We start from the raw sequence: 27986 nt of genomic DNA, 5'->3' as shown, positions 1-27986 counted from the left end.
TGGTATTTATAAAATAGTTACAGCCTAATTCACAAAAGTTACCAGCCTTTCATCTTTTTAAAGAGCAAGAAGTTAAGAATTTCCTTAAATTGGTAGCTGGTCAAGTGGCAGTACCAAGAAGGGATGGTTACAGTAGGGACCTTGGTGGGCAGAGAGGTTGAATATAGTCATCATTACTAATCATGGTTTGCTTCTAAATATAGTAGCAAGATGATTCATGATTTGTAATCTTAGGTAAATTATAGATAAATGAAAAAACAGTAATCATACACTAAGATTAATAAATAGGATATTAAAAATTAACTACATGACTTAGATTAATACATAGCACATTAACTAAAATTAATAAATGACACATTAAATAATGTAATAAATAGCATTACATTAACAAAGATAAATAAACAACACATTAAAGATTAACTACATGAGGGCTCTGTTTGCAGTGAGGTTTGATAAGAAAAGGCACCCAGCATTTTTCTTTCCACATCTGGCCTGCAAAGCCACTCTTGTAGACATTTCAACAAATTCCCTCTGTCTTTGGTTTTGCTGAAGATTCCATGCACCCCAAAATGTCAATCCAGTTTGTCATATCTCTAGGCACCCGTCAGGTTTTATTTCTCTCTTGCTTCATTTTGGCTAGCTTCTGCCTCATGCACTCATCCTTCAGAAGACACTTCTTGTTCCCAATCAGAATGATGTGTACATTGGGACAGAAATGCTTGACTTCTAGGGTCCTTTTTTATGGTAGGTTTTCTAAACTGCTAAGGCTATTGATGAAGAAACACATCAATATAACATTGGTGTCTGGGTAGGAAAGGGGCCTCAGCTGGGATTGACCTTACTGCCCAGCCCTGTTCCATAAAGCCAACCCCATCTGCTTTACATTCACTTCAGTGTCAGCCATTTGGTTCTCTCATGCTTGTCCTTGTGATGATTATGAGTAAGCTGGTCTTGCCATAGGTGCCACTGTGATGATCACCAGCTTCTTTCGGATGGCAGCTATTATTCACAGAGTGCTGTGAGGCATGGCCAGTGTGGCAGACAGGTTCTACAAGGTACACTAAACTTATCAGACAACAGGCATTCAGACAGAAACTCCAAGTCTAAATGCTGCTCTGCCAGTCCTGAGTTTAGGGGTACTTGTGTATTGTTGGGAGAGGAGCACAAGCAAGCTTTTTAAAATTTAAAGACATTTATTTTAAAATTGCTTTCAAATTATTTATTTTTATTTTCTCTCATGATATATCATATTTGCTGCTTATTCTGATTACTTCCTATCATACTAAATTGACATGTGTATCTCTGAATTTATCTTTAGGAACAAATATGTTCTAGGATTCTGCATTCCTAAATGGTGGTATCATGATTGCTGAGGGTCCAAAACGCTGATACCAAGAGAATATGAGAAGGCACATAAGGTTTATCTTTTCACACCTTCTGAGACCTGGAATTATCAGTCTATTTCCATGTTGCCTCCCTGTATCACAAATGAATTTTTCTATGTTTTATGCAGAGAGCCCATTTCTGGCTACCACTATACATGGAGCTTTTGGCCTCAAGTATCATCCCTGTAAGGCATTAAGCCCCAATTCTTGAGTTATATATCAGACATGTTATTACCAAAGGTGACCCAGCTTCACTTACTAGAAATTGGTGTTCTCCCTGATTTCACCATTTGAAGATTTCACCTTTAGCTCTTTAAGCTTATTTTTATTACTATTACAACTTTAATTTTTTTTTTCCTAGAATTTCTGTGTTTGCAATAAGAGTACAGAATTCTTGCATAAGTTCATGATCCCATTTGCACCAGATACTGGGATTGTCCCAATTTCAAATATCAGGGAAAGAGAGATGATACCTAGTCACCCTTGGATGAATCCCTTATAGTGGTGCCACAACATATAGTAGAAACATGACTTCTGGGGCCACCTTTGTGGATAAAAGGACAACCCTCATTATAAGGCTGCCAGACAGATACCCCTGTAAATATCTCATCGAGACCTCAAGGAAGATTTTTATTTATCATTATTCTCTGCTTATATTTCTTTATCTACAAAATCAAGATGAAAACTTCTCTGCTTATTACATGGTCTAAATCTGACTTGCTCAAAGAGAGATATAGCTAGGCTTATATAAATTTCAAATATCACTTACAAAATGAGGGAAATAATGATCTCTTGATATAAGACTTTAATTTTATGAGTTTGTACATCCATGTAATAAAAATGAGTAACACAGACTCCGTATTCCTACCAGATGATAAATAAAAATATGGAAATAATAATATAGAAAATATTTCCCTTAATAGTGTACACTGTGGGTTGTGGGGGTTTTATTGTTGTTACTGTTTGTTTGCCTTAAAACAAATTGTGTAAAACAATTGTTTAAAACTACTAAAAGTTTTAAAGCAAGCTGAGTGGTTGGTTAATGAAAGAGATGGAGTCTTCATATTATTAAAGTTTCTCACGATCAAAACGGTTATCAGCAGGAGTATAGTTTCAATTTAACATTCCAAGGTTCATGCTGTTGGACATTCCCATGCCTATAAAAAGGAAACTTTCCTGGAACTGAAAATGAATGTTTGCTTAAGCACTTAGGTAACAGAGCAATAAACCATGTACATGTATAGAGATAACAAGATGCCTTGGGAAGCATGGCAGATCTGCATCTTAATCCTAAGAAGATTCAAGAATCTAAGCACATTGGCAGGCTTTTTGTAAAGTGCCCATCGTTTAAACACATTTCAGATCTTCCTCTTGAGATCTTATTCCTGAGAACTGAGTATTATGCCCTCCATTTCTAACACAGCGTATGTATTCCCTAAACATTATCCAGTGGGTTCTGTCTGCTTACCTTCCTTTCTAGTGTTCTTGGAGGAATATACTGTTGGAAATTTAAATAAGTCAGCAATACCTGTCAAGCAAAGAGTTCAATATTATCCTGCCAATAACTCACATTTGTAGAATGTTGTTTTATTTTGGTTTTTTCTAAAACATGTTTGCTCCTTTGCTCATTTGATCTCCTTGGCAACACTATCATGGTTAAATTTCATCACTAAATCCAGAAAGCTTAGATGTCTTTCTGGTATTTAGTCCACCAACACAATCTCCCAATAAATATTTGCTGAATGAAGAAAGCAGTAGGAATACTGACTTGGAGTTTTAAGGCCTTACTTTAAGCCCTCCAATTTAATACAATAGTTTGGCATAATAGATCTGCAACATAACCAGCGCCACTTTAGATAAGCCCAAGCACAAAATGATGCCACCCACCTCCTCCCCTCCCCTCCACCCTTCCCTTTAGGAGAACCCTCCTGACTTAAACAGAAACCCCTTTTGCTTCGGCAAGAACACAGTTCTCTACCCCGATCCACATTAGCATAATGACCCTCCTTGATGGTATCATCCAGCTCTTGGCACCAACATACCAATATAAGTTCTACCACCCCCACACCTGGTGCTGTCCCCTTTCCAGGGCAGCCCTGGGCTGCCTGCTACTTTGAGCACAGCTCAGCAGATTTCTTTCTTTAATAAAGCTCGAACGGTACCCGGCATCTCGGCTCACTTTCTTTCAGAGGGAAATTGGGAAAGTTAGTTAATATTTCTGAATCTCAGTTTCCTCATCTATAAATAGAAAATAATGATAGTTGATTCACATGTTTCTTGTATGGCTTTAATGAACTAGCTTCTTTTACAGGATCATGTAAAAGCTCATGGTATGTGCTTAATGCATATTTATGGAATAACTGAATTACATAAAAGGGTTACCTGAGAGTTGTCTAAATCAGATTCAGCTCCAAGTTAGAAAGCTTTCAACTTTCTTCTACACATTTGGTAATTAACAATATGAATATCTTAGCTCTGTTCTCCTTCCCAGGGAGCAAGGGCATTGCCTCACCAATATGCTTTGAGAAGGACTAAATATTTGGAAGAATGAATTAAGCACGCTGATTGTAATCTCGTCTGAGAACACAGCCTCATCATTATCACAAGAATATTTTAAGTCATGAAATGCAAGGTAGATGCGTCTCATAAACCAACTTCTCTCAGCTACTATTGACTGTCCGGAGCACTGCATCGAAAATAATTTCAAGGCCAATCTGGCTTAATAGGAAAGAACCTCATCATCTTTAGCAATAATTGCCATGGATACAGAAGGGTAAGAAGCAACCTATCTTTGTCCCACCGATAATAAAAATTAGTTATACAAAGAACTTTTAAAAGAGCTTGAATAAACCATATTAACAGATATATCCACATCTTAGAGAGGTAGCCACCAAAGGAATGTTAAGAAATGGTGATAATGATGTAGGCAATGGTTAAGTCATAGAAGTCATTTTAGTCCATGCTATAGAGCTTAGATGTAGCTCTCAGATGGTCAATGCCATCAGAGCATATGTAAAACAGAAGTGACATGGACAGGTTTCCTTCAGCTATCAGTCATTTTCCCTCCTGGTTGACACACTCGCATTATCTGAAAAAGATTTTTTAAATTACCTATGAATAGGAACAGCACAGAGGATATTTATGGCAGTCAAATTATTGTGTATGATACTATAATGGTGGATATATGTTATTATAAATTTGTCTAAACTCATAGAATGTATAATGCCAAGAGTAAAACCTAATGTAAACTATGGACTTTGGGTGATAATTATCTGTCAATGTATGTTCATCAATTGTGACAAACGTACCACTCTGGCGGGGATGTTAATAATAGGGGAGACTATGTATGAGGACAGGGGCTATATGGGAAATCTCTGCTCAATTTTGTTTTAATCTAAAACTGCTCTGAAAAACTAAAGTCTATTGAAAAATACTGATATCCTTTACCCCACTTGATAACAATTAAATCATAAGCTCTGGGTAGGGTCCAGGCAACAGTGCTTTTATAAGGTAATTCTATTGGATGGTCAGAGTTGAAAACTACTGAGCTAGAACAATCTTTGTTTTAATTATACCTGCTTATTTCATCCTGGGATACATACATGTGATTTTTTTCTCAAACCACCATATACATGCAATCGCCTTTTGAGAAGCTATAATTTTCCACCCCTAATAAATTAATCGTGGATCATGTGACTGATGCTCTGCTTTTGCTAGTTTGTCTAAAGAAATTTTGCCACTCTTTAGGGAAGAAATTTGAGATTGGCTTAAAGAAAAATATTACAAAAATGGCAAACCCCCAACAGAGTTTCCTATTCAGAAGAAATGAGGAATGAAGCTTTGATAGGTGAAAAAGAAAGTGAAAATAATGATTAATGCTTTAAAGACAAAGTGATATGCTAGTACAATGTTTCTCAAATTAGGGTCCTTGGACTCCTGGAGGGCTATAAAGAGCCACAGTTTCTCCATGATAATTGATCTTTAATTTGGCCTTTTCCTTCTTGGTGATAACCTGAAAGTACTGGTAGAACCATATGCTGGTTTACCTGGATGACCACCTTTTAACAGAATGTAACCTTGAGATTTTAGCATCCCCATTGGTGTTTTTGTTTACAATGAGACGGATGCCAAATAGTACTACTTTAATTGCCCTGAGCTAATAAGAAAAGAACAGAGGAAAATTTAATATGTATGATCCATTCAAGCCAAATGAAGGGTGAATGACCACAGGGACCACTACACAGACTAAAATTTCACAGTTGTTTAAATACAATGTAAACAATACAAAAAAAGTTCAGGAGAACTGAGTTGTTATATGGCATACAGTGATGATACGCCATACATTTCAAAAAAAAACCTATATACAAGCAGTTAGTACCATATGCAGATTTTAAGAACGTAGCTTAATTTCAACAAGCTTTTTCATACTAAATTAATGATTTAAATTTGGATTTCACTTGTTTTACAGTTTTGATTGTATTTAAGTTGTAAATTTGTTTAGATTTAATAGTTGTATAGGAACTATTAGCACAAGGTACTTAATTTGATCTTATGCATATTTAAGCAATAAAAAATAATTTAATTCAAATTTAGGAGCTCCAGGAGAATTATTTTTTCTTCGCAAAGGGCATATTACTCTAGTTTGAGAAACAAATCTATTTCTTTTGTTCAGTAGTTGTTTTGCCATTGATAACCTCTGGCCTTATAATAGATGAATAATTGGTATATTTGGAATGTGTAAATATCCTTGATTTACTATCATACAAAGAGTATGAAAACTCAGCAAATAATCTTGAAATCCTAGCATTCCAATAGAAAAAAGACGCACCTCTTTAAAATTTTAAATTTCTATTTTTTGAGACCTTAACTTGATTTTCAACAATTAAGAAAAAGATTTATAGTTCATAAATCATTTTTTTTAATTATAAGATCATCTTATTCTTACAAAAGTCTCATGAATCAGAAGACATGGCTGCAAATATAGTTTTTAGAGCCAGATTGTCCTGAGTATAAATTTCTAATGTGTTATGTATACTTGTGTGACCTTGGACAACTTATATTACTTCTCAAAGAGCCTTACCCATGTGAAGATAATATTGGTACCTACTTCAGGCAGTCGTGAAGATTACCAAGACGATCTATGTGAAATGATCTAGGGAAGAGAGTGAAATATGGTATTCACTAATATCCTTCTGATTGTGATTTGATCAAAATATTTCCAGATGGGAGTAAGAGATTTGCCACTCTGGTTTTCTCACTATCTGATTTTGTATAATTCACCTAATCTAGTTCTCTCATCTGCAATATAAGGTTGTTAGACCAAATAATTTCTTCACTCTCTTTGGTGGCTACATTGCTCTTAATCCCCTGAGTTCTCAATGAGAAAGGACATATGACTGAAATATATCTCTACTTTATCTTACTTGAAATCATTAGGGTCATTGTGTTTTGAAATTCAAAACTATTTGTATTTTAGAAAGTTTACACACTGCATGTACCAAGTATTATATAATATTCCCTAGCAGGATCTGGGGCAGAAGCCTATAATCAAATATATTAGGATTTCTGCAATAAAACATATGACTAGCCACACTAAGGAGGATGCATGAAAACTGTAAATAGCCTTACATTATTTTATGTTTGATTTCTGCCACCAAATGAGTTCAGATGCCAAGGTTACATAAAATTTTTGGTTTTTCAGAGGTTTTAGATTTTAGAGTTATAGATAAGCATTTTGGACAGGTATAAACTACTCCATGGATTGCTTCCTCTATTAGAAGCATGTTGTGATAAAAAAAATATATATAATATAATAGGACTCAGAATTCTGGATTCAGGAACTCTGAATACATCCTTGACTCTTTCTGTCTAACTTTGTGAAATCAAGTAACTCCACTACTATGGACCTAAGTTTCTGTATTTGTAAAAACAAAGTTTGAATAAGAAGTCCTCTAAAGTTCCTTTTAGGAATAGTAGTCTATTCATTTTAAATGAAAGGAACTACAAACACTATTAGTTTGCACTGTAAAATAACCTACCTCATTTATTCAATGAATAAATAGTTATCAAAACTAATTATATGTCATCACTTTTCTATGTCTTATAGATAACTGTGGTAAACACTTCTCTTGTCACTGAATTTATACTCTGGTGGAATGAAGACTGATAAAAAAAAACAGATAAACAAGTACATTTTTAATACTGATTAATGTTATAATAAAATTTATAAAAAGGACAGCATTATAGATAGTGACTGATGGGACAGTATATTTCCAGTTCAGTGGTTAGCAAAGACTTCTCTGTGGAGGTGACATATGAATTTGAATCTGAAGGGTAAGAAGGAGTCAGTACTATAAAAGTATAGGAGAAGAGTATTCCAGAAAGAAGAGATAGCAAATACAAATGCCATAAGGCAGGAAATAGGCCTGGAGAACTGAAGAACAAAAGCTAAGAGGAGAGTTACAGGAGATGAAGCTAGAAGAAAAGGTAGGGTAAAGATTATGTTGAGTTTTCCAGGCCATGATAAGGAAGGAATGAATGAAACCAACCTTTGGCCCTAAGAATGCTCATATAAGATCTATTAGTCCCCAGAGACTTATTGTAACTAGCCCAAAGGAAAAAAAAATCTCTGTTGTCTCCAGGAAATATTAAAATGAAAATAAAATGCAGTGACACTAAATAAAAGTTCCAGTGAAAAATCAAATCAATATCCATAAGAAATAAAATAAGTGTAATCAATCAATTATTGATTGGTGTGCTAAAGCAAATTTCTTCCAATGGTCTCTTGTTTCTTTGTCCAGAAACAAGCCAATATGTTTATGAGCAACAGTATTAGAATAATTCTCTGGCAGTCCATCTTCATGTATTGTAGGCCAAGTGCAGTATTTGAAGAAATAAAATGAAAAGCCAGATGCTATATAAACTGAAAAGATTTGACTTTTAAACATCAAAAGACATCACTCAAATATATTTAATGTAGAAAACATTTTACTGTTCTTAACAACACAGAGCTATTAATTCTTTTAAACATTTTATTGTCTATTACAAGTACCCCTTGGATGCACATCAATTCCTCTCACACAAACATTAGCAAGCTCATTTTAACGTTGAAACACATTTTTAAATGGTCAGGACTCAAAGATGTGTGGCTATTACTACCAATTTCTACAAATACCATTCTTTGAGTTCATACAGCTTAGAAGAGAAACTGTCATATCAATACCTACTGCTTACCAGATTATATCTTCCTTAGGGTCACATAGCTAATGAGTGCCTAAACCAGCACATTCAAGTCCATCCCTGCTGTGCCATAGTTCCTGACGAGGTCGCCTGTACAAAGGTAGATTTCCCCAAAATCTTGTGATTTTTTGAATGAATTCAACTCAAAGGCTTCTGACCATGAATGCCGCAATTGTTTTCAGCAGTGTAGGCAATGAGTACATGCTAGAATATCTATAGTCAAAAATATTTAACCTTTGGGACAACAGGGCTAAAACATATGAAACAAAGATCAATATAACATGTAATATATTTGAATGCTTAGAAATGTAAGTATCAGTAAAATGAAGATTTATATTGCACTTTCTACACTATAATAGCAACTGTTTAGATTATCATATGCCTTTGCTTAATATAGGAAAATAATGTCTTTCTCTCTTCCAAAGAAATAGTAACACTCTTTCTAGTCTGCACCCAATAAGATAATGACACCCTGATGGTATATTTTATTTTAAGTTCTAGCAATAAAAGGATGTGTCAGCATCCTTACCACCTAAAGACCATAAATAGCACAGCTTGCTCAGTCTCCTGAAAGATGTTCTCAGAGTTCAAACCCAATTCCATTAAGCACAAGTCACAACTAGATTTATATATGATTAGGAGATACACATGTCCTTGGATTGTCCTCTCTGTAAAATATCCTAGTGGACTGATAAAGGCAGCTGCACACTGTACCTTATAAACCGTTTCTTCTGTCTTTACTATTATTTCTTTCTTTCCCATCTGCATTGTCCAAAGGGATTGTGGTTTTATTTGTATGTACACTGAGCTCTCAGAAGATCCACACTGACTCAAGTGGATGCTTCAGAATTCATCCTAGAACTTGACCCAGAGACCTGTTTTGCTTGGTAATTCACTTATGGGCTTCCTTAAAGTTCAAACTGTTACAAGACAATTTAAAGTCACATTGAAAGAAAACAAAAAAAAGATGTCAATTTATTTTTGTTTCGCAAAGCAAAGAAATAACCTTCCATTCACTTTTTTAGTCATGTATTGAGACTAAGACACATTTTCTCAAGCAATTTGCCTTATGAAGTTTTAGAATTAGAAGATTAAGTTTTAGAATTAGAAAAAGGATTTACTGAGTTTCCACAAAAGTACTATTGACATTTTAGATAAGATTTTTTTTTCTTATTATATGAGTCTGTCCCAGAAATTTAAGGAATATCTATTATCCCCGGGATTTTTCCACTAATTGACAATAGTGCCCCTACTTATGATGACAAACAAAAAATTCCCACCCATATTTCTGAACAACTTCCAAGAGTTGTAATAACCCATGTTGAGAACCTCTAAAACTACCTTATTCTACAATAAAGATATAGAGACTCAGAAACAAATTCTTTGTTAAAAGATACAAAGGCAGTAAATGCCAGAATTGTGATTCTCTAGCAGTCTTTCATAAGAACACACCTACCTTTGGGTCCTTTGGGACCCAACTTTTTCCTTTTCACCATGAAAAGCTATTTCATAAAATCATCAGATATAGAAAGTTGAATGATATTTCAAGATGTAATCTAAGTCATTGGCACTACATAGACATAACTCAAATAAGAAACATAATCTTCCAAAACTGACAAAAAACATCTGACTCCTCCTAGCAACTTGTTTTACATTCAGTCAAGAGTGAATTAAAAAGAGTGAAAGAGCAATTAAATGTAGGTACAAATACTTTCTTGAACTTTAACCAGCTGCATGACCTTAAATTATACTATTTACATACTGTTTTCGGGCCTCAGTTTCTCCATATGTAAAATAATATATTTGAGTTAGATTATCCTTAAAAACTTTTTAACTATAAGGGAATTTTTACTTTATATTTTTCAAATAGATTTCATTTACTGCAGTTCAAGTCTATTTATATTATGCAAAAATAGGTGAGAGAATTCCAATCCCTTGTAAGACTCCTCCATTTACGCAAATTATTCTACTACAGATAGGGAGTGGAGTCTTCTGGTTAATCAAATAATCTGGCAAATAAAAGAATACATCACATACCAACAGTTCAATTTATTCCTTCAACAAACATTTACTACTGCGTATTTTTTTCTATTCTAGGTTCTAGGGACACTTGTGAATTATACACTTTCCCTGATTTCAAAGAAACCACAGCCTGGGTCAAGAAGTTAGGTATATAAACAGATCATTATAATATAATGTGATAGATATTATAATTATAAATCATATATTAAGCAATACCATTATAGTTATAATGAAAATAACGAAAAATTTATTTGCAGATTAAACATATATCAGATGTGTCACTACTTTTGGGGGTTATTATCATGAATATGAAATATTGAAATTCTACAGAAAGAAGAATATTCTGGTTAATAGAAAACTCAAGTTGATAAAATTTGAGATTTGTATTTTTTCCTCATAACTATTGCTTGTTAAAGTGAGGGGGAAAAAAAGAATGAGTTTTGGAGTCAGAAAAAAATGTGGCTTGAATTCTGGCTCTTCCAGTTAGATGTTCGGTGGCCTTAGACAAACTGCATCACCCCTTAGAACCTGTTTCATCATTTGTAAAGTGAGGAGAATTGTTCATAAGCAATAAGTAAGGTCATGCATATGAAGTAAATTCATAGAAGTTCTTTTTCACTGTGGAAAAATTTAATGTCTTTAGAGTATTTTTATGACAGACTGTAATTTCAAAAAAATAGTTGCAACATTTCCTATTTCACATGCTCTTGCCAAACTTTGCCATCCCTTTAGAAAAGTACGGTCCATGACTCCTTCCATTGAACCTGGGCAAACCCTTAGTGACTTGTCTCAATTAATAGAGTGTAGTAGAAGTGTTGCTATATTCCTTCCAAGACTTAGTCTTAAAAGGAGAAACAGCTTCTGCCTGGCTCTCTCTTTCTTATATGCATCTTTGGACCCTGAGACAACATGAAGAATTTTGGCTGCCATAATGGAAGGATTGAATGGAGAGATCACATAAGATAAAAATGAGCAGAGGAGCCCCAGCTAGAAAGATAAATTCAACAACCATCTTATGACTCTTGGATAAAAAGTACATTCAAAACCCTAAGTTTTCTCATTGTTATTAATGTTCCAAGTCAAAGCCTATAACAAGATAAAACAAATTATCAGTTCCTGTTGCCTAATAATTCGAAAATTATCAGTGTAGTATCTTTAAATAATAAATTGGCACAAGCAAAAATCCAGCAAATAAAATCAAAATCTTCAAAGACAGAAGGAAAGAAATGCCCAGAAGAGAAAATAAGAATTGTGAAATTAAATTGTAAGTTGTCTGTTCAGTTCCTAAGTATGTTTTTTGTAGCTATTTTGTTATATTTGTATTCAATATTCTTTTAGAAATGTAATGAAAAATATACCCTAATGTTAAATCCTGGGAGATGATATTCATGCAAGCAGAAGTTAGGGAATATAGCAAAGTGATTTTTTAAAAGGCCCATGTTATTATGTTATTAAAAGCTTAAAATACTAGAGTGGGTGGTTTTTTCTTTAAAAAACATTTTCACTGGAGAATACACTAAGTTTCTTACTTGTAACATTAGCACTTAATTATTAAATAAACTTATATATCAAAATCTAGCTTCTCAAAAGAGAGGACTCTTATATCAAGAAATCTAGCTACTTGCAGTAAAACAAACAAGGACATCAACAATAAAAATAAATTGGTACTACAAATTGTAAGCTTAATAGTTAGATCTGGGTTTAAATTGTGGCTTCCCTCAACTAGCTGTGTAAACTTGGGCAAATTTCTTAACTTTTCTGAGCCTGAATTTCTACATATGTAAAAGCAGTGAAATAATATGTTTCCTCAGTGGGTTGTTGTAAACAGTAAGTAAAACAAGATACATAAAGTTCTTAGCATGAGACATAGTACATATTTGGCACTCAATATGTTTTATTTCCTTGTTATTCTTCTTTATATAAGCAGAGTTTTTAATTCAGGAAAGAGTAGGTATTACTTCTGATGACTGCCTTTCATCAGAAGCTACACCAGTGCACCAGACAGATAGAAAGAAAAAGTACCTTTATAGCTTCACCTCTCAATATGTCACTTCAGTATCTCTCCCCCACAGTCTAGTATAAGGGAATGGGTACATGCAACTCTTTCTCCTCCATATTTCTGGCTCTGCCTATGGATAAGGGAGAGATTTTTACCCAGCCATTCATAGTACAGTATGTATTCACTTCATGCTTTCTTTGGTTATATAGCTTAGATCCCCATAAGAGGATGAGTAAGGAAAATGATTAATACTCCAAAGCCCCACCTGACCCCTAATACATGTCAGCTCCATACACCTACCTTGGTACACCTCAAACCTGTATTGGTTCTGTAATTGGCCCTCTCTACCTGTGTCTAAAGTACCTTATGCTGCTGAAGAGAATCAAATTATTTCAAGAATTGGTTACTTCATCAGATTTATGACCTCCTTGCTCAGTGGGACCTTCACCACTGTCAAATGATCCTAAGTCTTCTACCTCCACACTTCTGTATCTCTCAGCAGATGATTTTGATCCCTTGAAGTCAGCAGGCAACTTCCTGCTCCCGCACCTACACACATATCCATACCTACACTTGTATTTAAATCATTCCCTCTTGATTCAGAAGAATGGTGCCTCTCCTCCTCCTTAAAGGCAGCTACACCATGAAGGGCACTGAAATGAATAGTTGCCAAATTTACAGAAGTAATAGATGCCAAAATTTTGTGTAATTTACATTGCTCTTCAAATTGGCATGTTAAAAAAAAAGTCTCCCTTTGTGACATGGTCCATTTTGTCTTTGGAAAATGTATACTACACATACATTCATTTACAATTTCACGGGTTATATGGGATTATACTTCTAAACATATCATCCTACTTGTAGTTATAAAATTTAACACATTAGTTTATTCCCTAGTCCAATATTTTTCTTTACTTAATTCTGTCTTCTTAGACTCCAGTGCCTCCTGTTCAATTTTCTCTGAAATTTTAATTTTCTGTTTTTTACCCTTTACTGATGTTTTCCCAGAGCTATTCCTGCCACTATCTTTTGTTTGTTTGACTGTTTGTCATTGTATTTTGCAGCTCACCTCAACAGGGATCAAACCCTGGACCTTGGTGTAATTAGCAACATATTCTAACCAACTGAGCTAACTGGCCAGCCCCAACATTTTACTTTTTAATTACAGGGGACCACCTAAGGAAAAAAAATGTTTCTTTCAATGAGAGATTAGTATTTACTATTTAAAACAAAAGAAATAAAAATTAACCCACTGCCTCTCCTTGTTGTGGCAAGTTGTTAGTTCAAAAAAGTAATCTTAAATGAATTACCAGTCTTTCATAGTTGCATACATTAATTACTTAATCTCAAAACATACATAATCATCTTAAGTTCACAGGACAGCGGGATACCATAGTTGGGAAAATGGTGAAAGAACATAATTTACAGATTGATGGAGTTTGGATGTGTTGTCCCCTCCAAAACTCATGTGGAAATTTGATCTCCAATGTGGCAGTGTTGGAAACTGATTGAGTCATGAGGGAGGATCTCTCATGAATGGATTAATGCTCTCCCTGGAGGAGGGGGGATTAATGAGTGAGTTCTTGCTCTATTAGTTCCTGTGAGAGCTCGTTGCTTAAAAAGAACCTGGTACCTTCTCTCTCTCTTGCTTCCTCTCACCATGTGATCTGCTTGTACCCACCGGCTCCCTGCTACTTTCCATCATGAGCAGAAGCAGCCTGAGGCCCATGCCAAAGGCAACTGTCCCAGAATCGTAAGCCAAATAAACCTCTCTTCTTCATAAATTACCCACTCTCAGGTAATTCTGTTATAGCAACACAAAATGGACTAAAACACGATGTTGGCAAAACTTAGATCTCCAGGTTCAACAAACTTTCCCAGGTAAGTACATAAATCTCATATTACAGAGCCTGGCCCAGAGAAAATACTCAATAAAGTGTAGCTATTTTTCTTTGATGTCAAGAATTTTTTTTTACAATTCCAATCAAATGTTATATGAAACTTTGTACTGTAGTTTTATTTCTCAATAATCTTAAATTCAAATTTGTTTAGTATTTTATGGTAACAACTCATAGAAATAACACTATAGAATATCAATGTTGCTTTATTTGATTCTATGAAATGCACTAGAAATATGAATTGGGAACAGTGCCAAAATAACATACTTAGCTACAAAAGTCAATATTTTAAAAACTAGTTTTATTACCAATAAAGACTTTTTTTAAAAAATTGAGAAGGTTAAAAAAAAGAAAAGAAAGACTATAGGTAAAGCTGTCATTATCAAATCCCCATGTTGTTCTTACTGAAGTTAACTCAGGGTAACTTCATATAATAATAACATTGTCATTGACATCTTAATTAACCAAAACTCTAGCAGTTGGGAATACAAGTTGTGTATATATATTTTTTCTTTTGCAACTATTTTATTACCAGCCTCGGGTAGTAAGCTTTACACAGGACAGCAATCTATTAAAAAATATGTGCTGAACATTTACTGTTACTGTGCTTTTTGACCTCAATCTCCTATCATAACAATTAATTCCTTTTTTCAATGCTTGTTTTTTGACCTCATATCCATAAATTTAATTTTTTCATTTTCTTTCAGTTTACCAGCCCTTTACAATCTTTTATTCTTTAGCCAGCTTGAAACTAATACTGTTCATTTGAACTATTTTCTCACCAATATCTTTGACTCCTTTTAGTTCAATCCTTCAGGTGCACCTGCTCAGCAAAATCCAAACCCCAGACAAATTCTGTGGCTGGTCTCTCTGAACTCACACAGAGGCAGAAAATCTGTGGGAAAGGAAATCACACACTCACACTAAGAATAGCTTCTGCAACATCATACTTTCCACACTCGGGTACTGTCCTTTGTCAACTTCCTCTCTCATTTCCCTCAAAAACTTTTCTAAATCATTACCATCCTTATCATCAGCATCTCTTCATTTTGACAGAGAGTAGCTCTCTGTCTCTTCAAGAAAAGTTGAGGCCATTAGCTGTGTTCTCCTTATACACACATACCAGCCCCCAACCTGGAAAGCTAACCTATATCCACAGCCATCCACACTCTATGCCCTCTCCTTCTCTCCTCAGTTCTCCTCTACCACCTATATCAGAGGTTGGCAAACTGTGGATAGCCCATGGGTCAAATCTGGCTTGCTGTCTGTTTCTGTAAATGAAGTTTTGTTGAAAATGGCCATGCCCATTTGTTAATGTCTTGTCTGTGGCTGCTTTCATGCTACAAGGACAGAGTTGGATAGGTGCTACAGAGGCCATATCATCCTCAAAATCTAAAAAATTTACTGTCCAGCCCTTTACAGAAAAAGTTTGCTGCCTTCTGATCTATATTGTTAACATCTTCTTCTGTCCTGGATCTTTTTCTTCAGTCTAAAAATATGATCATCTCTTTTCTACTCTAAAAATGTTTGTTTTGTTTTTCTTTTTCTTTCAAAGTCTTTCCGGTTATATACCAATTTCTCTGTTGCCCTCCTCATACAACTTGTCTAGGGAGTGTGCCACATACTCTTTCTCTTCTTTGCTTTGTATTCATTTCTTTCTCCCTGTAATCTGACTTCCATCCCTACTACTTTGTTGAAATTACTTCCACTAAAATTAATGACAACCTAGTACCTGTCAACTTAAAGAAAATTTCTAAGCTTTAATAAACTGACTTATCTTTAGACAGCCTCTCCTTAAAACTCTGCAATATCATAGAGGTATACAGAGTTACCTCTGTCCAGGTATACAGGTATGTAACAGTATAATTTCAGAAGCTTCCATTCCTATGCTGGTCACAAACCAGAATTATTCAACTATTACGTGTTGTTGCCTTTGCAATAAGGGATAGATAGCACTATTCCAATCTGAGATAAAATAATCAAGCTACCACACTGTTGTGATAAATGAGAGAAGAATACCTAGGTTAGATATTTGTCAATACACAACTTTTACTCTCATCATATAGTATGTCAACAAACACTTGCCCTTGAAGAATACATTCATCCCACCCACTCTTCCTTCTCTGCCTTCTAGGGTTATCCTCATTTATTCACTAGTATAAAACTGACCAAAAGATGTCCAGGACATCTTGGGGTACAAGGCTTTCACAGTCACATCCTAGAATGAGAAAAATAATCATATAAGAAACAAAGAGCTTTCATTTCTCTTAAAAATTTTATATTCCTATGGATTGATAACATAAATGTATCTGACAGACTTGTGAAATACCCTTTTAGAGATTCAGATGATTAATTGAAATTTTAACTTCTCATAGTGATGGTATGTGCAGGATATGCAAATAGAAATTAAAATTCTAAACCATGCTCATAACACATGCTCACTTATTTAATATGCAATTTCCATATTCCTGAAGTTGAAAGCCACCACACTAATGACAGAAAGTACAATAAAATTGAAAGAACATTATCTGTTTTCTTTTAGGTTAGAATGGTGACTAGCTGGTAGGATTCTTCCTCACTTATCTATTAAAACAGCCGTGAAAACTAACAAGGACACACACATATACAAAATCACTGATGATACCAATCAACAATTTGCATCTAGCTGGAAGAAAAACAAAACAAACCCTATTTAGTTCTATTGTGGTGAGAATATATTAACTGTCTCTATCTGGCATATGTTTTGACTTTTAAAACAGAACCAAATTAGTTGGAAAGCTGGTGGAAAGTCACATATGCCAACTTATACTCTGTATCTCTGTCAAACATATGTGGGATCTGTGCCTCTAAGTTAAACAGCACAGTAACCATGAATCTCACATGGGCAAATTCTTTCGAATTAAACAAGAGTTATCCCTTTTTCATACCTCTACCTCACACTCCCTCGCCCTAAAATACCACAAGTTTATTGGGAGAATTTAACATGCATATTCATGTTCTGGCAGTCCAATTAAGTAAAATTAAGATGCATACATGTAATAATAAGGTAGATTTAATAAATACAATTCAAAAGTTGTTTCCCATAGAAAATATGCCTTCTTTTAATGTATCCATGGAACTATAAAAAGTTGTATCACTTATACCACAAAAAATCAGTATATTTTAAAATGCAAAATTCATAAAGGCAAAAATCTCTTGAGTGCAGTAGCTTAAAACAAGAAATTATAACTAATGTTTAGGATAACACTAAACATACCCTAGCCTATTGCAAAATTTTTTTAATCATTTAAAGAAATTATTGTGTAAAAAGAAAATAAAATTAACCAGTTATATAGTCATAAAAATGAGAATATAATCTATGACATTTATGGGATGATTTCAAATATATTCAGAGACAAATTAATAGACTTAAAGGACTTTGATTATTTTGAAAAAGAATGAAAATAAGATAAGCCTTCATATCAAGAGTTAGAAAAATAAAACGGAAAGAAGGAAACACTAAAAATATCAGAAAGTTATTAGAACATAGAAAAACTGATAAAGAAATAAAGCACGTGGTTTTTAGAAAAGACAATACATTGATAAACTCACAGATCAAATGAAGTAAAAAAGAGTGAACATACACTTTGAGTCTAAGAAGAAGAGTATAATGAAAGAATTTAATATTAAGGGAATTGTGTATATGTTACTCTAAGTGATCTACAAATACGAACTAACAACTATAAACATGAAGTAGCTATTTTCTCATGAAAGCAAAGACTAGTGGTTGAATGCAAACTATATTGCGTACTAGTTGCATGATCTTTGACAAATTACATAACTGCTGTGAGCCACATTTTTTTCATCTGTAAAATGGAAATTTAATATTTCTATAATAGTGTTTTGAGAAGTATTGCTTATGTCAATGTCATCACTGCTGTCACAACCTCCTCCTGCTCATTAATATTTACTACCTTTGATGAATACTTGATATGTGCCTAAACAAATTAAAATTTAAAAGACGCTTTTCCAATCAATATGTTAATCTATCCAGAAAAACCAGGCCCAATACAGACTATTTACTTTATAACTTATTTCTTCTCTGAACTGCAAATATTAGCAACATTCATTACATCTAAGAATACAAAACCTTAATGACATATCCTCCAGGGGAAAGAAAAATCTTGCCCAATTTATAAGACCTGCAAGGATTGCCTGTACTTAATAATGAATGTGGTTCTTTTGAGTTATGTAATTGTCCAATTCAGAGAAAACCAAGAAACTGAGCAAAACAAAGTCGATGCAAAAAAAGAAGTCAGGAAAATTTTTTCTCACTTTTATCAGTAAACTTGAACGCCTAAGACAAGTCTATAAGATTCTGAAAACAGGAAGAACACTGTATTTTTATTAGTCTCTAAAGATCTTAGAATGTGATAAAAACAAAATCAGTAAAATTGTACCTCTTATATTTATATATGTCCCTAGACTTTTTTTGGGTTAATATAGATTATTATTTTCAGAGTTAAACTAAATGGAAAAGTAATATGTAAAACTAAATTTCCAACCCCAGACATTTTATTTTAGACCAAAATAAAGATTACTAGCTTAAAATTTGTGTAAAAGAGTTCATCCAGGGGAAAAAAACAAGTCATTTTGGTGCACAATTGCAAAATGCCAAAAACAAAACAAAACAAAACTGGTAACTTTCTTTACCTATCTTCTTGGATTAAGTCATTTAAAAAATTTACCCATTTTAAATTTAACACAACAAATATTTATAGAGCACTGATAATAAGAAGATTAAAATAAATACACCAACAAAATATAGTCTTCTACACTCACGGAACTCAATGTAGGAGAGTCTAGAGGAAGAGAGAAAAAGCAAACAATTCCAAAGCTGTGTGACAGAGGTATACTATACCTCCATACTTATTCTATATCTATGATAGAGATATACTGATAATACTAGCAATTTATTGAGCATCAACATAGGTTGCTAGGTGTTTTATCTATGTAGTCAAGTGTCACTTAATGGCAGGGATATGTTCTGAGAAATGCATTGTTAGGCAATTTTGTTGTTGTGCAAACATCATAGATTGTACTTACACAAACCTAGATAGTATAACCTATTACACAACTAGGCTATATGGTACAGCCACTAAAATCTTATGGAACCACTGTCATTGTATACGTGGTCTGTGATTGACCAAAACATCATTATGCAGCACATAAGTGTATTATTTCACGTCCTCACTAAACCTTTGCATGTTAAGAATTATTATGCCCATTTTACAAAAATAGAATTGAAGTTTACAGTGTTCAGGTAGGTAAACTAATGAAGCCAAGATGAAGGTAAATTTGTGTGGCTCAAAAGCTTATACTCTTTTGACTACACCACTGTTTTCATTAAACTGAGATATCTCAGGATTTGTCAGCTCTTAAACTGAAAAATATATATATATTCGTGTACTGGTCAAAGATTCCAGATCTTGTCATGTCAGCTTCTTCATCTGAAAGTTGTCTGCAATTAAACTGGCCCCATTAATTTCAAAGGGTTGATGGGAAGATCACATAGAATGTATGAAAAAGTTATTAAAAAGTAGACAAGTAAAGTTAAGCTATTTATAAAATGAGATACAGGATTGCAGTGATGAAGCTCTTCCCCAGCGTTAGAATCTAGGTCAAACAACCAAAGAACTAGGAGCTAGTTACAGGATGGGAAATGTATTTGTATCTGAAGCACATTTTATGTATTTAAAGTATTTTAAACATTGTAGCCAATGTTTAAAATACTTTAAATAACCTCTTTGATAAACAACCTCAAGATAAATGGCATGGAAACTCTGTTTTTGTATTCGATTAGCGCTAAAGTAACAATTAAAACAGAGGCCAAGTAGAAAACTGTGTAATTTTTTTCTCAGAATCAATCAACAAAGAAGAAATTTACATAATAGAGGCCCCCCACAAAGCAACTTTTCCCCTCCACAGCATGTTCCTCAAGCCCAAAGGAAATGAAAAATTACCTTGACTTCATCGCATTTTGTCTACACAGCCACCATCTGCCTTTAAACATGCAGAAAGAGTAGTGTCACTTGTAGCAGAATGCAAATGATCTGAGAGATTTATAAGTACTCTTTTGTATCCATTTGTATTGTTATTTTCCTCATTACATTGGAGTAAGTCCCTGAATCTACTCTCCTTGGAACTTTATCCTTTCTGCAAATGTTTCCTCCTAAGTTTTGTTTTAGGCTTTCCTAACATGTTTTCATAAGTTCAGGTACCTTAAAATGTCTGCAGAGGGACTGTTATTCTTTCCATGGGGCAAGTACATTCTGTCAAAACAAATTATACATCAGAAACTAGAGAAATAAGAAAAAATAGACAATAAATGTTCCACCAATTGACAAAATAATCCTCATTCAAGCCTATTAATTTGTTATTTTAAAAATCGCTGCAGGGTTTACAATAATCAATGTCCTTGTGTCTTAGATTAGGTCCATATTTAGTTGCAAATGAATGGACACTGAAAATAATTTTAAAACTTAAATGCATTCTGTAATTGTAGACAGATTTTTCCATTGTGACTAGCAAAAATACACATACATCATTCCATGACAGCACCATGTCTTGTGTACATTTGACTGTACAGGGAAAACTGGCAAATTTATTTAACACATAAGACAGTAAACAAATTTCTTTCTATTGACTCTTCGATTCTGAATGCCCAATACTGTTGACATCTGGCCTCAGGCTCTGACCAGAACTGTTATCATAGAGATAGAGAAGTGTTGTTAGAGTTTGGCTTTCCTCACCGAAACATTAGACACAAAAGCCAAGAGCAACTTCATATATTAATAGATGCTAATGGTTGTAATTGAGGCCATTTCACTTTGATCTAAAATAATAATAATTTAGGAAATTAGTTCGTCTAAATGAAGAAGACTAAAACTTTGTTGAAGGACACAAAAGATGTAGAGAGATATATACAGAATGTTGTCTTATCATTAAAATGTCCATAATCCCCAATTTAATACAAAGTTCATTCAGTTTTAATTAGAATTTCAAAAATGTTGGACAAAATCATTGTAAAATTCATTAGAAGAGTAACTGTATAACTGTATAGTGATTGTAAAGGAGTTCTGTAAAAGTAGACTAAGACAAGTGCTTTGCCCATTCAGATATTAAATCTTACTCAAAAGCTATCTTAACTAAACTAGTAAGATAAAAGAGTATATCAGTAAAACAAAGTTTAGAAATAGAATCACATATACATCAGCATTCAATATATGATAAATGTGACATTTCACTTTAGAGTGAAAAATATGGTGTTAATCAATAAATGTTTTAGAGACAAATGATTGTCTATTTGTTAGTAAGAAAGTTATAGCTCTACTTTACACTATATCCAAAAATAAATTTCAGGTAGCTTAGTGAACTAAATGTAACTAGTAAGAAAATAAAGATTTTGGAATAAATATTTGAAGATATTTTTATAACCTTGGTGTTACAGAAGACCTTCTTAAATGTAATTTAAAAACCAGAATCCAAAAGGAAAAATAAAATTTACATATTTGACTATACAAAGTTAAAATTTTCTGAGTTATAAACAAAAAGTAGCAAAAAACAAGCTATATAAGTACAAATAATAATAAAAATATAAATAATAAACTACAAGAAAATATTTATCAAACTTATAGTAGCCAAAGTTTATAAAATATGAAGAATCCTGAAAATTAAAAAGAAAAGGACAAATTAGTAAATAAAAACAGGCAAAGGATATGAACAGAAATTTGGCGGTAAAGAAATTGCAAATTCCAAGCTCAATTATAAGCAGGATATGTTAATTAAAACATTAAGACTATTTTTCAAACTTAATGAAATTTTAAAAACAGGTTAATAATATCTAATGTTCTCAGAAATGTGTAGAAGTAAAAACTTCCATAGAGTTTTGGTGGGAATACATATTGCCAAAGCCTCAACAATGTGCAATCTGATAACATCTTTTAATATTTAAAATAAGCATACTCTTTGACCTTGTAATTTCACTCTTAAAAAGCTGCTTTACTGAAATATTTGCCTATGAGCACAGTGCTGTAAGTCTAAGGATGTTTAATACAATATTGCTTCTAATAACAAAGCATTATAAGTAATATAAATGTTCAATAATAGAGAAATGGTTGAGTAAATTACAGTTTGTTCATATTTAAAAAATAATACACAACTGCCACTAAAAGAAAGCAGTAGACATATTGACTTGGAAAGGAGCCCATGATATATTTAAAATGAGTAAAAAATTTTCAAATACCTTATATGATATTACTTCAAAAAGTTCATGGAAAGTGAAATTAAAATATAATGCATCCCAACAAACAAAAGCCCTGAAGTAGATGGCTTTGCTGTTAAATTCCACCAAACATTTAAAGAACTAATACCAGCATTTCTTGAACTATTTCAAAAAATTGAAGTGGGTAGAATTCTTCCAAACTCATACTATGAGGCCAGCATGACCTGATACCAAAAGCAGGCAAGGACACAACAGAAAAAGAAACCTACAGGTCAATATCCCTGATGAACATAGCTGCAAAAATCCTCAATAAAATGCTAGCAAACCAAATCCAACAGCACATGAAAAAGATGATACATCATTATCAAGTGGGATTTCAAAAATGGCTCAACATACACAAATAATAGACATGATACATCACATCAACAGAATGAAAGGAAAAAAAAAACATATGATCATCTTGATAGAAGCAAAAAGAGCATTTGATAAAATTCAACATCCTTCATCATAAAAACACTCAACAAATTAGGCATAGAAGGGAAGTATCAATACAGTAAAGGCTATATATGGCAAACCCACAGCTCACATCATACTGAATGGGGGAAAGCTTTCAGCTTTCCCCCTAAGAACTGGAGCAAGATAAGGATGCCCTCTCTTACCACTTCTATTAAACGTAGCACTGGAAGTCCTAGCCAGAGCAATTAGGCAAGAGAAAGAAATAAACAGCACCCAAATTGGAAAGTAGGAAGTAAAATTGTCCCCATTTGCAGATGACATGATTTTACACAGAGAAAAACCTAAAGACTCTACTGAAAAACTCCTAGAACTGATAAATAAATTCAGTAAAGTTGCAGGACACAAAATCAACATACAAAAATCGGTAGTAGCATTTCTATATACCAACAATGAACTAGAAGAAAAAAAGAAATCAAGAAAATTGTCCCATTTATAATAGCAACAAGTAAAATAAAATAAAATACCCAGGAAAAATTTAACCAATGAGGTGAAAGATTGCTACAGTGAAAACTATAGAATGCTGATTAAAGAAATTAAGGAAGACAACATAAAATGGAAAGACATCCCCTTCTCATGGATTGGAGGAATCAATATCATCAAAATGACCATATTACCCAAAGCAATCTAGAAAATCAATGCAATCCCCATCAAACTACCAATGGCATAGTTCACAGAAATAGAAAAAAATAGTTCAAAAGAGAGCCCAAATAGCCAAAGAAATACTGAGCAAAAAGAGCAAAGTGGGAGGTATCATATGCCCTGACTTCAAAATATACTACAAAGTGATAATAATCAGAACAGCATGGTACTGGCACAAAAACAGACACATAGACCAGTGGAACAGAATAGAGATTTCAGAAATAAATCCACGTACCTACAGCCAACTGATTGTTGACAAAGGAGCCAAGAATATACATTGGGGAAAAGACAGTCTCTTCAGTAAATGGTGCTGGGAAAATTGAAGATCCATATGCAGAAGAATGAAACTAAACCCCTATCTCTCACTATATACCAAAATCAACTCAAAATGGATTGAATTAAATGTAAAACCTGAAACTATAAAACTTCTGGAAGAAAACATAGGGGAAACACTTGAGGACACAGGATTGGGCAAAGATTTTATGAATAATACTCCTGAAACACAGGAAACAAAAGCAAAAATTAACAAATGGCATTATATCAAACTAAAAAGCTTCTGCATAGAAAAGGAAACAATTAAGCAGAGTGAAAAGACAATCTACAGAATGGGAGAAAATATTTCCAAACTATGCATCTGACAAGGGATTAATATCCAGGGTATACAAAGAACTCAACTCAATAGAGCTAGTTGAGGTGATGTTCAATGTTCCCAATACAAAGAGGTGACAAATGTTTGAGGTGACAGATGTACTAAAAGCCCTGATATGATCATTGCACACAGTATGAATGTACCCAAATATCATATTGCACTCTATAAATATATATAACTATCATGGACCAATTAATAAAATAAATTTAAAAGGAAAAAAAGTTAAAGAGAGAAAAATAGAGAGTAGAATAGTGGTAACCAGAGGCAGGGAAAGGCAGGGAGGATGGAGGGATGAGAAAAGGTTGGTAGACTGGTAGAAAGTTGCAAAGTTACAGTTAGATAGGAAGAATAAATTCTGGTGCTCTAGGGTAAAAATAGCTAATAATATTGCATTGTATATTTCAAGATAGCCAGAAAAGTGTATCTTGAATGATGCAACCACAAAAAAATGATCAATGTTTAGGTGATAGATATGCTAACTATTCTGATTGGATCATTATGCAATATATGCACATATTAAAACAACAGACTGTACCCCACAAACATGTGCTATAAAAGTTTTACTGTTAATTATATTATTTACTATTGCATTCAGGTAAATAGTCTTAATCACAGTAAAAAGTTTCTTTTAATCCTATTTTACATAAAATTTTAAGAAAATCAGAAATGGCTGCTTACCTTCACAAAATGCTCTTTCTTTAGAATCCATATATAATCAAGAAACTTTTATCCTTTAATTTCTTTAAAAAAGGAATTATGTAGATATATTTTCTAATGTTAAAATATCTTTATATCTACAGAATATACTGACACTTCTTGGTTAGCATTTTTTTAGATGTAATGCTTATTTATATGTAAGTAAATATCTCCATGGTTTTTTTTTTTCTTTTTCTTTTTTCCCATCTATCTTACCACGCTTCCAAATAGAGATTATAACACCCTTGTAAAATAAGTTTAAAAACTCATTTTACTATCTCCTTGAGGTAGTTTTAACAACAGAGAAATTATTTATTCCTTAAAAGTAAGAAAAGAATAACTCATGGGAGAGCAGAGCAAGATGGCCAACTAGAGTTGTCTGGTGCCCCCACCACCATGATAAGAAACCAAAACACCAAATAAATAGCTGCACTTTGACCAGAATGACTGGAAAAACATGCTACAGAGTACCAGAGGAGTGACAAAATCTTCATGGATCGTGGAAGACTGGGATAGCACCATAGAGAGCAGAGCAAGACATCCTGCCTCTGCCTTGCTGTCTCTCAGCAGGGACCGGCTCAGAGTCAAGTGGAAAGAAGGTAAATTGGAAAAACCCCAGCTGTTTCCACTGCGTCACAAATGCCAGTAATTCTTGCCACAAGAGACCTCCCCAGTCCTCACAGGCCCCAAAGCCAGTGGAGTAGCTGGGAGTTTGTGCAGCTACATAGCCTCATAGTAGAAGCCCAGGGAGAGCAATCCCCACCCTCCTGACCTAAGTGACTAAGGCACAGGCCATCTTGAATTGAACCCACTACTAGAGTGCCTCCTTTTGTGAGGGCTGGTAGGGACTGAGTCCCTCCATCTTGAGGCTCCACCTTCATTCTACCACATTTACATGGGCACTGGCAGGACCACAACCCCCAGTGCCTAGGCCAGACAGAAAGACTGAGACTCTCAGCATCTGAACCTAGATGGCACTCCCCTAAGCCCCTTCCAGGAGAACAGGCAGAACTGCTCAGTAAGGGAGCAGCCAATAAGTGGCTGGTCCACCACATTCATATGCACTCAGCCTGCACAACCTGTAGGCCAGCTGAGCCCACAGGTGCCTGTGCAGGTCTAACTGCCAGTCCAGCAGTAGCTCTGCCTCTTCCCATGGCCTTCCACAGAGCTGCAGTGCTCTTTTGCACTAGTTTACACCAGCTCCCTTACCAATAGTGATTGGGCAGTTGTTTTGTCTCCCCACTGCAGGCTGCTACAGAGCTTCCAGCCTGTGCTGCATCCTTGTGGGCTTGCTTCAGGCTCAGTAGCTGATCCAGTGGCCCTCCACAGAGATTCTATGCCCTACCACACTAGTGTACACCTGCTCCATGACTGACAATGATCGAGCAGTGGTTTTGCCTCCCCACAGCAGGCCTTTGCACAGCTGTCCAGACCTGCTGCCCTTGTGCAAGCTTGTTCCAGTCTCAAGAGCTGATTGCACAGAGTTGCCAGGTCCTCCTGTACTGGTGCAAGCCTGCTACATACCCAATAATGGATTACGCAGTGGCTTTGCCTCTCCCAGCGGCCCACCACACAGCTGCTGGGCCCTGCTACATCCTTGCAGGTCTGCTTCAGGCTCAACAGCTAATCTGTTAGCCATCCACAGAGCTGTTGGGTCTTGCTGCACCAGTGTAGACCTACTCCTTGCCTGACAGTGGACTGGGTAGTGGTTTTGCCTCCATCTAGTGGGCCTCTGGAGCTTCTGTGTCCTAACACATACTTGAGGCCTGCTCCAGGATAGACAGCTGATCTTCAGCCTTCAATGTAGCTGCCAGATCCTGATGCACTGGAGTATTCCTGCTCCTTGACAGAGAGCAGATCAAGTGGCAGCTCTGCCTCTATCTGTCAGCCTTCCACAGAGTTGCTAGGCTCCCTTGCACCCTTGCAGGCCTGCTCTGGGCTAAACAGCTGATCTGGTGGCCTTTCACAGAGATACCAGAACTTGTTGCACCTGTGCATGCCATCTCCTGGCCAGGCAGTGACATTTACTCTTCTGAAAGACCTTGGCAGAGCCACTTGACTCCTCCACCCCCACCAGCCTCCACCCAGTATCACCTGTATCCAGCCCAAAAGCTTGTTAGGCCATTCACCATCTTCTGAGAGAGAAAATCTCAGAGATGCATGCCTATCCTGATAGCCAGTTGGTGGGTGACTCTGTGCGTCAGAGAGACCACCAAAGAGCCAGTTGGCACTCTGTGCCTGTACATGCCGAACCCAACCAGCCCAGAGTCTCCAACCCAGCAAAACAGAGCCAGTCTTGGCACAAACTTCCACAGTCTAGGTCACTGAGGCATTTGCAGACATTGCTGAAGAGGATTACAATAAAAGAAACTGCACAGAGACTACATTACCGAGTCCACCCAAAACCAAAGCCAACGCAACATATCTAACAGACACCCTAGGACCCATACACACACACAAAAAAGGAATTTTTATGTTACCTACCCCCAAAAGTTATGAAAATCAACTACCTCATTAGATATACAGATATCAATGTAGGAAAACAGAAAACATGAAAAAGCAAGGAAACATGGCACCACCAAAGGAACACAATCAGTCTACAGTAACAAACACCAAAGGAAAGGACAGTTACAAAATGCCTGTAAAGGAATTTCAAATACTGATCTTAAGGAAACTCAAT

At 34.8% G+C, this 27986-nt stretch overlaps 1 protein-coding gene and 1 pseudogene across 1 annotated transcript in view; both read right to left on the bottom strand.

Moving 5' to 3' along the window:
* Positions 1 to 27986, bottom strand: part of DLG2 (discs large MAGUK scaffold protein 2) — a 2032915-nt gene that overhangs the window by 1455017 nt on the left and 549912 nt on the right. The window lies entirely within an intron of this gene.
* On the bottom strand, positions 421 to 5483 carry LOC134374995 (transforming protein RhoA-like; annotated as a pseudogene).

Source organism: Cynocephalus volans, chromosome 4 (genome assembly GCF_027409185.1).
Source record: "Cynocephalus volans isolate mCynVol1 chromosome 4, mCynVol1.pri, whole genome shotgun sequence".
Classification (NCBI taxonomy): Eukaryota; Metazoa; Chordata; class Mammalia; order Dermoptera; family Cynocephalidae; genus Cynocephalus; species Cynocephalus volans.
Note: the sequence above shows the minus strand (reverse complement) of the source record. Positions and strands in the feature narration are given on the sequence as shown.